The following is an 11,615-nucleotide window of genomic DNA, read 5'->3' as shown; positions in this document are numbered from 1 at the left end:
GCCTTGGTGGCGCAATAACTGTTATCGTGCACACTTGAACACTTCCCGGTAGGAGTGCGGATAAGCCGTCACTCTATAAAAAATATCCAAATAATTTGATTGGTCCCTAATGAATTTAAAAATTGTTTTCAGTGTAATATTTTCTGATTTATTTTATAATATTTGTATCTGCATAAGGGAAGCAACACTAAGGGCTGCAGAAACTCTCCATACGCATGGCAGTCGGTTCCAGCTAAGAGAAATATATTCGGATTTATATCCGATTTAAATCCGTTCCCACAACAGTCGGGTCTATTCAACATAAATATGCTTGAACTTGCATCCCACCATGGTCAGCGTCAACCCGGCAATATTCCAAAATATAATTTGGTGACAGTATTATTCTACTAAAACAACAACAATAGTAAGAAATCTAATTAATATTTTATATACAGAATTTAAAATTGAGGAAGATAGAGTCTCTTTGAAAACTTTTAATATATCAGCAAAATATGCTGACTCTTTCTTCTGAAGTTACTAACAAAAAATTTCTCACCACTTCGTATTTCAGTAGGCATATTGATATCCTCAACTTCTAAGATAAGCAGCTATATAAAATTTCAATAAATTAATTATTTTGTTCCAATATATTGAATGAACTTGTGTTCTCCGCAAGTATTAAGATGATTCGGCGTATAATTTCGGAGATTGGAGGGTATTTGTAAAAATTTCTTAACATTAAAAAGATCATAAAAATTTAAATGTATTTTTCTCGAAATGCTGTTTTCAAAGACGGTGAACAACATTTCCACAAAACGGCTCGAACAATTCACTTGAAATTTTCAGACGACCTTCTCAGATATAAATCATTTATAATAGATAATTATCGAAGGAATAAGACTTTCAGTAATAATTTCGACCTTTTATGCTACTCTGAAATTTAAATTTAAAAAAAATAATAATTTTTTCAAAAAAATATAATTTTTTTGGAGGCCGTAATTTTGTCAAAAAGAAAATTTGGACTAGTCCTTCGATCATTACCTGTCTTCAATAATTGTAATATTCGGTTTTTAGGTTTTTTGATATGAAATCAGTAAAAAACTCTTTCTCACTTCCAAAGAGCTCCTGGAGGTCGGCTATGGAATCAAGAGAATCGAAAATTCTCAAAACCAATCACCGATGAATAGGTCATTTTTAGTTTGCACGATGTTTTTAACATCCAAAAACATATGTCGGAACCCCTATAAAAAATATGAGTAAATTATCATATGATGAGCTGAGTCGATTTAGCTCCTTCTGTCTGTCCGTCTGTATATACACGAACTCGTCCCTGCGTTTTTGAGATATCGACCTGAAATTTTCAATACATTATTTTCTCACCAAAAAGCTGCTTATTTATTGGAACGCGGACATCGGACCACTATGGTCTATAGCTGCCATACCAAATGAAGTATTGGAATATTTTCTATTTGACGCGATATCTTCATGTAACTTGACTTGAGTTATTATCTGAAGCAGTGGTGCAGTCCCCGGAGAAATTGTTCAGATTGGATCCATTGGAGCCATATAAACTTAACGATCGGAATCAAATGCTTGTATGGAAAACTCTGTCAATAGACGAGATATCTTCACCAAATTTGGCATGTTAACCAAAGTTAACATTTTTTCTTGTTTAAAGTTAAAAAAATATTTTCAGACTTGCCACTGGATACAACCCGCTAAAGTGCAAGCAGAAGTTTTTTCCACAAATTGTCTGTATAAAATTCCATAGTAACGCAAAGGTAAATTCTAAATCAGATCTAAGCAAAATTTAAGAATTACTTGCTTATTTTAATCTATGAAGAAACTTCCAAACATAATCTCTTTGACTTTTATTCTTTTCTCAATGTACTTAAGAATGTATTTCAATATGCTAAACTATAAGTATATCTATCAATAAAGATATTTACTAAAATTTTAGCAATTAAGTTAAGTCAATTAACGAATTTTATATGCCACAAACCACTCCTTACTATTAGATGGGCGTTTTAAACTAGCCATACTTTTGTTCTGTCTGAATACAGCTTTTACCTATTACCACTTGTCATAATATTGTATTTTCCAGTAATCCTAATAGAAATGTTTGCTGAAATAATATTGTATATCTCGCTAATTAAAGGCAACAAAGGCAAATAGATTACTTGTCTCAAGTATAACATTTTCATACAGAAGACAACACAAGAATTATGTAAAGATTTCATAATATTCACAACTGGCATATTTTCCTATTGACTTTGCAGTCCAAATATAGAAATATAGGTACATGTGACATACACAATTTGCCGCCGGCGTACATTTCGATTGCTTGTAACAATTGTTATGCTTACTACCCACCAAACAGTATACTTACTATACCAACCTTCACACCCACCATCCTGGGTATCAATTTTTGGCAAGCAAACGCTGTTGTTGTTGCTACGCTTTCGACAGCAATCATTTTTTCATAATCTTTTTGAGTCGCATGCCGCGCAACGCAATATTAATAATCAGCTGTTGCGTATACGCCGTGGCATCGCACATATATTATATGTAGATAATCGAAAAAGCTATGTATATGTAATGCAAAAATCATGTCAATCACCGTGGTGACTTACACACAGCCACTTAATGCTTACGTCAACAAAATAACAGCGACACATAAGTGGTATTAGTGCTAAAACAACAACAAGTAGGATAAATATATATATACAAGTATATGTAACGAGGCGAGGCAATCAAAATTTATGCGCATTGAAGCAAACGACAAAACGTAATGTATGCGTGTGTCTATTTGTATGTATGTATTGCAAAAATATATTGACTATGTATCAGCGTATTTTTTGGTTGAAAACTATGATTACTTTTCGCATTGACGTCAATAATGCATGACGGCGCTTTGCAGCGACTGCCGAGCAAATCGAAAATATGGGAATGCCGTATTTGGCAACAATATTTAATGACACACTTTTTCATTGCCACACTCATTTGCTCATAAATATTTTTCATTGCGGCTGTAAATTGCTTTTTTTTGTTGTAAGCGTCTCTATGTAACGCATAAGTAAGCGAATCTCATCAGACTCTGCCAATTTCGTGCTTAAGCGGCTTGTTTGTCTTCCGCACCAATTATGGTAAACACACGTTAGTGTGTATGTGCTTATTGATATTGAAATTAAAATTTAGATTGGAATTTTCGACGCTGTCTACAATTTAATATGTATTTTGCTTGAAATCTTAAGAATACTAAATATATATAGTTGCATATTAAATAATTTCTTGGCTAACAGTCAGTTTGAGCCTGCTTCCGCTGCTCACATTCACATTAATTGCTGACAATTGTCAGCCCAAGTCCCACTGGAGCAATACATAGGCGCTCGAGCTATTACGCAAACGTGCACAAGCTCATAAATATAAATCGTCGCGTCACTTGAGTTCAATTAGTCAAACACTTTGCGGCGCCAAGCGCTCACACACATACTCGCACATGCGAGGCCTTCGAGACGCTAGACGCCATTGTTTGTTTATCCATTGGTAGGTTTAGTTTTCGCGCTTGCCTTTTGCTTGCTTTCCAATGCTTTACAGCTTCACTAACTCATGACATGTAAGTGTGTTTGTGGTTGACAGGCGTTAGTACCTTTCGCCGCCGTTCTGCCAGAATCACTGATTTGTCGTGTGTTTAATTGCGTTTTGTTTTTTTCCACTTTAGTTGTGGTTGTCGAATTTTGTTTTCAACGCTAATCACACACAAATATTTAAACGAGTACATCCTACCGGTTGTTTTTCATTACGATTGTGCCTTTGATGAAGATTTTGTGCAATAACAAACAAATTTTTATATGTTCATGCGTGCGTGCTCATTATGCTGCCAGCGGCTGTTTTCGTAGCTTTTACGTAGCGTTCAAAAACGTGTACTTGTCGTAGGCACAAGGAGCGTGGTAAACGTGGGTGTGCAAATTATAGACGTATGTATTCAAAAATAAAATACGATTGCCTTACCACCAATGCCTTATCGAATATTTTGGTTTTTTTTATTTTTATAATTTTCCGCCAACAAACGACCCCCTTGGGCCGCTGGCATAATGAAAACTGTCAGAAACATACCGCTAATCGGTTTTTTTTTTTTCAAACAGTTCATTACTGTTCGACGTAAGTAGTTCGCACAACTCATTGTGTTGCTGTTGTTGTTGGAGAACGGCTATAATGGAGAATTTTCAAGTTACTATTATATGTTTATATTTCGGGTGAGTGTTTACCGCTGTTGTTTGCAGTCTACAGTGACGTGAGCTCTGAAAGAACGATAACGTGATTTCAACAAAAAGAAGAAAGAGACAGCAAAATGTGAGTGCGAAGAGCTTGAGCTGTTAGCTGGCAGTAGTTAGGCCCGAGCATTTATCAGATGTTAAGGCAGCAAGCAAATTGTTTCAAGCCCAGTGCCGGCCTCTCTAAAGACTGGAATGGAAACTTAATAACAGACACTCAGAACACACTCAAAAACACTTCTCGATGTGAGGTCCTGTAGGCGTGTGCTGCCACCAGACTATGACCAGTGAGTATTTCAATCATGCTCCTACAGTCTCTTACATCAAGAATGAGTAGGAGTAGTCCGCTTATACCTAATATAAAAATTTCAAACATCCGTTTGGCTTTATACCGTATACTTCGATACATAAATTATCGCTGCTTCGATAATTACTTTTATTGAGAACTTCAATACATTTTGGGTTGATATTCTGTTTTTAAAACACTTTGCTGTTATACAAGAAAAAGCGCTATGTAGCGTCATCATCAGCTCAACCAATTAAATTGCCAGATTTGATTGAATGCAGCACAACAAATTCAACTAGATTCACAACAAACAAAACGCATTTTATAGAAATTTATAAATTTAGAAAATATTATTATTATTGTATTATTTTTATTCTTTTTTGTTGAATAAACTTGGCACAAATAATGGGCATGAAATCGAAACCAAAATCGTTGACAAATAAAACGAAATGTATGAAATCAATAGGAATATGTCAAGCGCACAGCTGGGTGCCCAAATATTGTAGACAAATGCATGTCACATGTGCCAATAATTTATTTTTGACTACAACCTATGACATTGTATATGTGTTAGCACACCCAGTTGTGTTCGCCAATACCCGGCGACTATACATCGTGGCGAGGCATTGTGCTATCGCAAAAGTGATAAAGTTGGTTGTGCGTTTTCATAATAAGGTCTCACCGAGGCTATAAAGTTTTTGCGCATGACATAGCGCTAGCGCATGCTGTGTTCGAAATGACAGTTATTATCTGAAGTTGTATTAGTAGGTGCTGCAGGTTATAGGTGCTCAACGTTCTATTTTCCTAATTTTCGCGATGGGAGATTCCTGTATACAAGACTCATACAGAGACTGCTGATAAAGCCAGTACAGCCAAAACACTTGTAAAGGTCTCACACCACTTTTGTTATATCCTTTAGTTCACCTGTATTTTTCAACAACACCAGCCAGTGTCAACACCGCCAACAACTCATCTTGCCACCTTCACCTCCTGTGAAGTCCTCAGTTCAGCGTTATTTTGTACGCTTTGAGTGCTGCGCCGTTATTGTTATTATTATTGTCGTTATGGCTTGTTCCGTTACATGTTGTGGCTGCCACAATAAGTAGGCGGCGTTGTTATTTCAGCTTTTATAAGTCATTGTTCTGCGGCTGAAATGTGCGTTGTCACTTGGGCTTGTGCGTGTGTGCGAGTGTGTGTTGACGCTGTGTAAACCTTTGTGTTTGTTCTTTTTGTTTGTTTTCATGAATTTCACTCCCGCTTTCACGGGAAGCACGTTGATTAAGATGAAAAATGTCAGGGTCTCTATAGTTATATGCCACAAAGCGCACAAGTATGTCAATGTTTTTGTTGCTGCTCGTTTGTTTGACGACAGCCTCGCATGAAATAATCATTTGGGAGGTATTTTTTCAATAGCATTTCCTTTCTCAAGCTCATATGTGACTTTTGTAGTGAGAAGATTTGTTTGCGTTTCGTTTTCAATGAACATGAAATCGATTGACATACTTTTTACACAAAAACACATGAGCTTCTTAGTAAGAGCGTGGTTAGTATTGAAAGTTTATGGCTCATTATATATGCGTTGAAGGTCTTCTGGCAGTAGCTGGCTTTTTATACGAATTGCTATTAACCACTTCGTCAAGTTTTCATAATAAACTTTGAAATAACCGTATTTTGGGTTAAGGCAAACACACTAGTGGCTGAGATCATTTCTGATTCCTTCGATTACCGGGTCTTAAAGGTCTCTTATTTCATTCCAGCAGCGGGTTTTTGGATGTCATTAAACTATGTTGTTTCGCGTGCTATTTTCATACGCTCAATAGGGTCTTTTAAGTTCGCCAGGATGTTTGTAACATCCAAGAGGAGACAGCGAAGTTCCTATAAACCAGAAGAGTTATCGACCTGAAGTTTTGCACACGTCCTTTTCTCACCAAGAAGCTGTTCATTTGTCAGAACTGCTGATATCGAACACATATAGTATATAGCTGGCATACAAACTGACCGATCCAATTCAAGTCCTAATCCCCGCTTGTGTGGTAAGGAAACGTAATGTTTCTACGAAGCTGGACCTTAGGGAGATGAGTCTTAGCTGATTAAGGTTCATTAAGCATGCAAAGAGGTGGTTAGCGTCATGCGGAGACTCATTACACGGAGAACATGGATAAGTAGGATCTTAGCCTGCTACAGTATTCGGAACCAAGTTGCGCAAAAGTCTCTCTAGATTCTCGGGGCAACTCGAGCTCTTCGTCTGGGATGGGTGGTGGTTTAACTCCAAATACGTCATTCACTGAGAGGGAGTCGGAGAAAATTTAATGGCTCCGCTGTGTATGTCGGTCAGTGCGTTTTTTGTTGGTGTAGACCCGACTATTATGGAAACGGACACGGACACATGCCATCGAATCCATTGCTTACTGACATCATCTACGTATGAGGTGAAGGGAATTCTCTTTGGTGGTTAAGGGAGTTTCAAAATATGGAAGTGAAACAGTAAAGGAAAGAGAACACCACCCTGCCAACCTAAAATTCGTCTCTTAAAGGGCACAGAAGCCGCCAAAGTAACAAAGCGCTTCCAAGAAAGCAAAACAAAACTGAAACTCCGAAGAAAAGTGAACTAATAAAAAAACTTCCTTAATATTTCTTTTCTCTTTGGAGTAGAAAGAGCGTAGACACGTGACAAATTTACACAGAAATTAATTCAATCCATTCAATCAATATAAATTCATCATCATATTAAACAAATGCATGCAACAACATTTGTACAGCACTGCAGGCATAAATATATATATTACTATACACTACAGATTTATTTATATACAAATATATATATTTTCTTAATTCAACCGACAAACAACCGACGGCACCAAGACTACACATACAGCAGACCGAAAGCTGAAACCCAAACGTTTTTGTTGCCTATGGCGCTTACAGCAACATTTCGCCATGCGAATTGTACACAAATCTGTTGTACGCAGCTTGTGATAAATACATACATATATATAATTATTGCGAAATTACTAAAGCAATAGTCCAATTTTGACGCTGAATACTGATGTGAGCTTACACATGTACAATATACAATATATTTATCTTTGCATGGGTAGGTGTGTGTGCTAGGGTCTTATATGCATGTAGGTGCAAATTAGTTGGACCTCACAAGCATCTTACAAACACAGTTGCATATTAGCTTGCGTATATACATACTTGTAATGAAGCAAGTCATTGATTGCTAAGCTGTTGCACACCTGGCTCTCTCCGCTTTTTGGCCAATTTCTCTAGGTCCTTCATCATGTGCATATGCTTGCTAATGCTTGGTGATAATACAAATGCAGACTCATTTGTTCTGTATGCTAATGAAATTAATTAATTACACACTCGTTTCACAAATGCGTGGATTTCCTTATGCGAAATGAGCGAGGGAGCTGAAATCAATTAGATATATGTAGATACATATGTGTAGATATAGATATAGATATAGATATAGATATAGATACAGATATAGATATAGATATAAATATATAGATATAGATATAGATATAGATATAGATAAAGATATAGATATAGATATAGATATAGATATAGATATAGATATAGATATAGATATAGATATAGATATAGATATAGATATAGATATAGATATAGATATAGATAAAGATATAGATATAGATATAGATACAGATATAGATATAGATATAGATATAGATATAGATATAGATATAGATAAAGATATAGATATAGATAAAGATATAGATACAGATATAGATATAGATATAGATATAGATATAGATATAGATATAGATATAGATACAGATATAGATATAGATATAGATATAGATATAGATATAGATAAAGATATAGATATAGATATAGATATAGATATAGATATAGATATAGATATAGATATAGATATAGATATAGATATAGATATAGATATAGATATAGATATAGATATAGATATAGATATAGATATAGATATAGATATAGATACACATATAGATATAGATATAGATATAAATATATAGATATAGATATAGATATAGATATAGATATAGATATAGATATAGATATAGATATAGATATAGATATAGATATAGATATAGATATAGATACACATATAGATATAAATATAGCCATAGATATGAAGTTAAATATAAAAAAAAATAAAGTTAAAGATAAAGACAAAGATCATGTTAAAGGTAAAGATATAAAGGGAAAGATATAGATAAAGGTAGAGATAAAATTAAAGATAACTAATAATAAATGTTGACTAATCTTTATTTATGTAAAGAAATATATAAATATAAAGATAAAGGTAAAGGTAAAGACAAAGATAAAGATCAAGATAAAGTTAAATATAATGGTAAAGATAAACATATAGACATATATATGAACACCTATATAAACAGAAAAATATTAATATAAAGATAAAGATGAAGATTAGGATAAAGATAGACATAAAGACATATGCACATACAAGCATATATACCGACAATTTTTCCATACTTTTGACTAATAAATAAAGTTAAAGATAAAGATCATGTTAAAGATAAATATAAAGGTAACGAAAACGATAAAGTTAAAGTTAAAGTTAAAGTTAAAGTTAAAGTTAAAGTTAAAGTTAAAGTTAAAGTTAAAGTTAAAGTTAAAGTTAAAGTTAAAGTTAAAGTTAAAGTTAAAGCTAAAGTTAAAGTTAAAGTTAAAGTTAAAGTTAAAGTTAAAGTTAAAGTTAAAGTTAAAGTTAAAGTTAAAGTTAAAGATACAGATAAAGATAAAGATAAAGATAAACACATAGACATCGATATAAACTTATATACCGACAATTTTTCAATACTTTCAACTAATAATATGGAGCTGATGCGGCAAAACCATAGCTATCTTGCATAACACATAAGCATAAATATGTTTAAACTGCATTTCAGTTAAAGAATAATTTTTTCACGTTGTACAAATACCGCTTATATATTTTTAACTCGATTTTCCAAATCCCCATGGCTGGGGAAATAGTTAGCAGTCGACCTTTAGCGCAATTGAAAAGTTTGCTGCAGAGCTTAATCGCCATTTTACTACTTAATGGCTGGCAAATCAATTCGCAATTGAGAGTTATAAAAATTTGTTTGCACTCACAAAGGAATAATGCGCAAAAGTATTGAGCTCAGCCCCGGCTAAGTGGTCATGGCCGTGTTTTATAGTTTTCCAGCGTTAACCGCTACGGCTATCATGCATTTTGTTATTGCTATTGTTATTGTTATTGCTGTTGTTGTGTTTTGCTGGCTAAAGGTCAAGTCACTCGTAGTAAAATGGCGCATTTAAGAGAAAGTTCTGCCATATATTTTACGAGTTGGCTCGCACAGATTGCGCGTGTATATGTGAGACTATGTGTGTGTGCAATTGGTTCCGTTGTTATTTATTTGCCATTTCCCAATGCCAGCGGCTATTGTAAATTATAGCGAAAGTTTTATTGCGTGCTACCCATTGGTATATGTTTGTTTGTACAGATGTGTGCATTTTGCAGAAATTTTCAAACTTCCTGAAATTATTGATTGTCTACTAATTGTGTTTAAAATAGTTAATGGATTTTGGCAATTGGTTAACTTCAGCATTTAAGTGGTGTCAGCGCACTTGAGCCATTATCGGGTTTTCATAAAGCACGCCACAATTTCGAATTGCAATTTGGACAATCGAAATGACATTGATTGCTGACCATGAATGTCGTCTGCGCAATTTTCGAAGAAATTTTTTTAGTGAATAAATCGCAGTTATTCAAGACCTTAAGCATGTAAACCAAATATTAAGCGCTCGTGCTTAGACACATGATGGGACCTGGAAGTTATTGAGAATAACTTTTAATCGCTAACGAGTTTTCTGAACTAAAAAAATTTCAGATTCTGAAATAATGCTATTCCACTTATGGGTTTCTAAAAACTAATATATCGACAGTTCATATAGCTGCTCATGTGTATCTCTAATCAAGACTTTTTTGTGTGATCGGTTAAAAAATAAAAGCCTTTAGCCGAGCCCTTGCGGGGATCGAACCCGCGACCTTTGGATTAGAAGTCCAATGTGCTATCCACTGCACCAAAGGGCCGCTGTATATGTAACAATTATAACCGGAAAAATTTTTTTGAAAATTCGTTATAATAAATAATGGCTATACCAAATACAATATTTACAACTGTTTAAATTATTAAACTAAAAATATGTGAACATCTGGTTTCACAGCCTAAATTATATGCTACCTTAAATATAGATACATATGCATATATGTTGTTTAACCATGTAGTGAGAAGTGAAACGAACACACTATAACAGCTGTTTAAACCGATTCGAACTTGCAAGCTTCTGTCATCACTTCTTCTAACATTTGCCCATATACGTGATGCTCTTTTTTTTCTGAAGAAATTCTTCACCAAAAAAAATTTTTATGAGTACGCATTGTATGTTAATGGCATCATCATTGGTCCGCATGTCGCTGCACTGTGTGCTTAGCCTGAAACCGGCTGTGTAAATAAGCTGAAACAAGCTCCAACACTTCATGTTACTTTCTACTGCTATTTCTTCTCGAATATAATTTATCTCATAACATTTTTAAATTAGAGAAAACACAAATGTTTCGTCTTCAATTTACATAAATATTACGGTGCAATGAGCCACTTAACCTTCTTCTTAGAACCACAGAACAATTCTCTCAGTATTTATCTAAAGTGACGTCATTATAGCATACCTTTAGGGCTTTGTACTACGAACATCCGACTGTATATCAGATAGGCTGTAAATATGTCCAACAAAAAAATTTATCTAAAAAAGGTTTTATCAAGTTTGGACAAGTAGTGACCTCTACTAACTCAAATTTTCAGCTAGGTTTGAAAAATCTCATTATACAAAATGTGTGTGTTCTTAGCAACGGTATTAACTTGTGTTTTCGAAAACCATTGCAAGAAGATTCCTACTTCAAATGCTTTTTCCATAAAAACGGTATCACTTTTTTACCACTCCTTTTACAATACTATAACACTGAATAAATGTTCGGCCATAAATATGAATGCAAATGATAAAGTTTGTTGGAGCGTCAACGGCGCATAAAT

General features: G+C 34.3%; 1 non-coding gene across 1 annotated transcript; it reads right to left on the bottom strand.

The window, feature by feature from the left end:
* Positions 1 to 10,545: 10,545 nt before the first annotated feature.
* On the bottom strand, positions 10,546 to 10,618 carry TRNAR-UCU (transfer RNA arginine (anticodon UCU)). Its single transcript has one exon. It is a non-coding gene; the product is annotated as a tRNA-Arg (tRNA).
* Between the last annotated feature and the right edge of the window lie 997 nt (positions 10,619 to 11,615).

This window comes from Bactrocera oleae, chromosome 3 (genome assembly GCF_042242935.1).
Source record: "Bactrocera oleae isolate idBacOlea1 chromosome 3, idBacOlea1, whole genome shotgun sequence".
NCBI classification, from domain to species: domain Eukaryota; kingdom Metazoa; phylum Arthropoda; class Insecta; order Diptera; family Tephritidae; genus Bactrocera; species Bactrocera oleae.
Note: the sequence above shows the minus strand (reverse complement) of the source record. Positions and strands in the feature narration are given on the sequence as shown.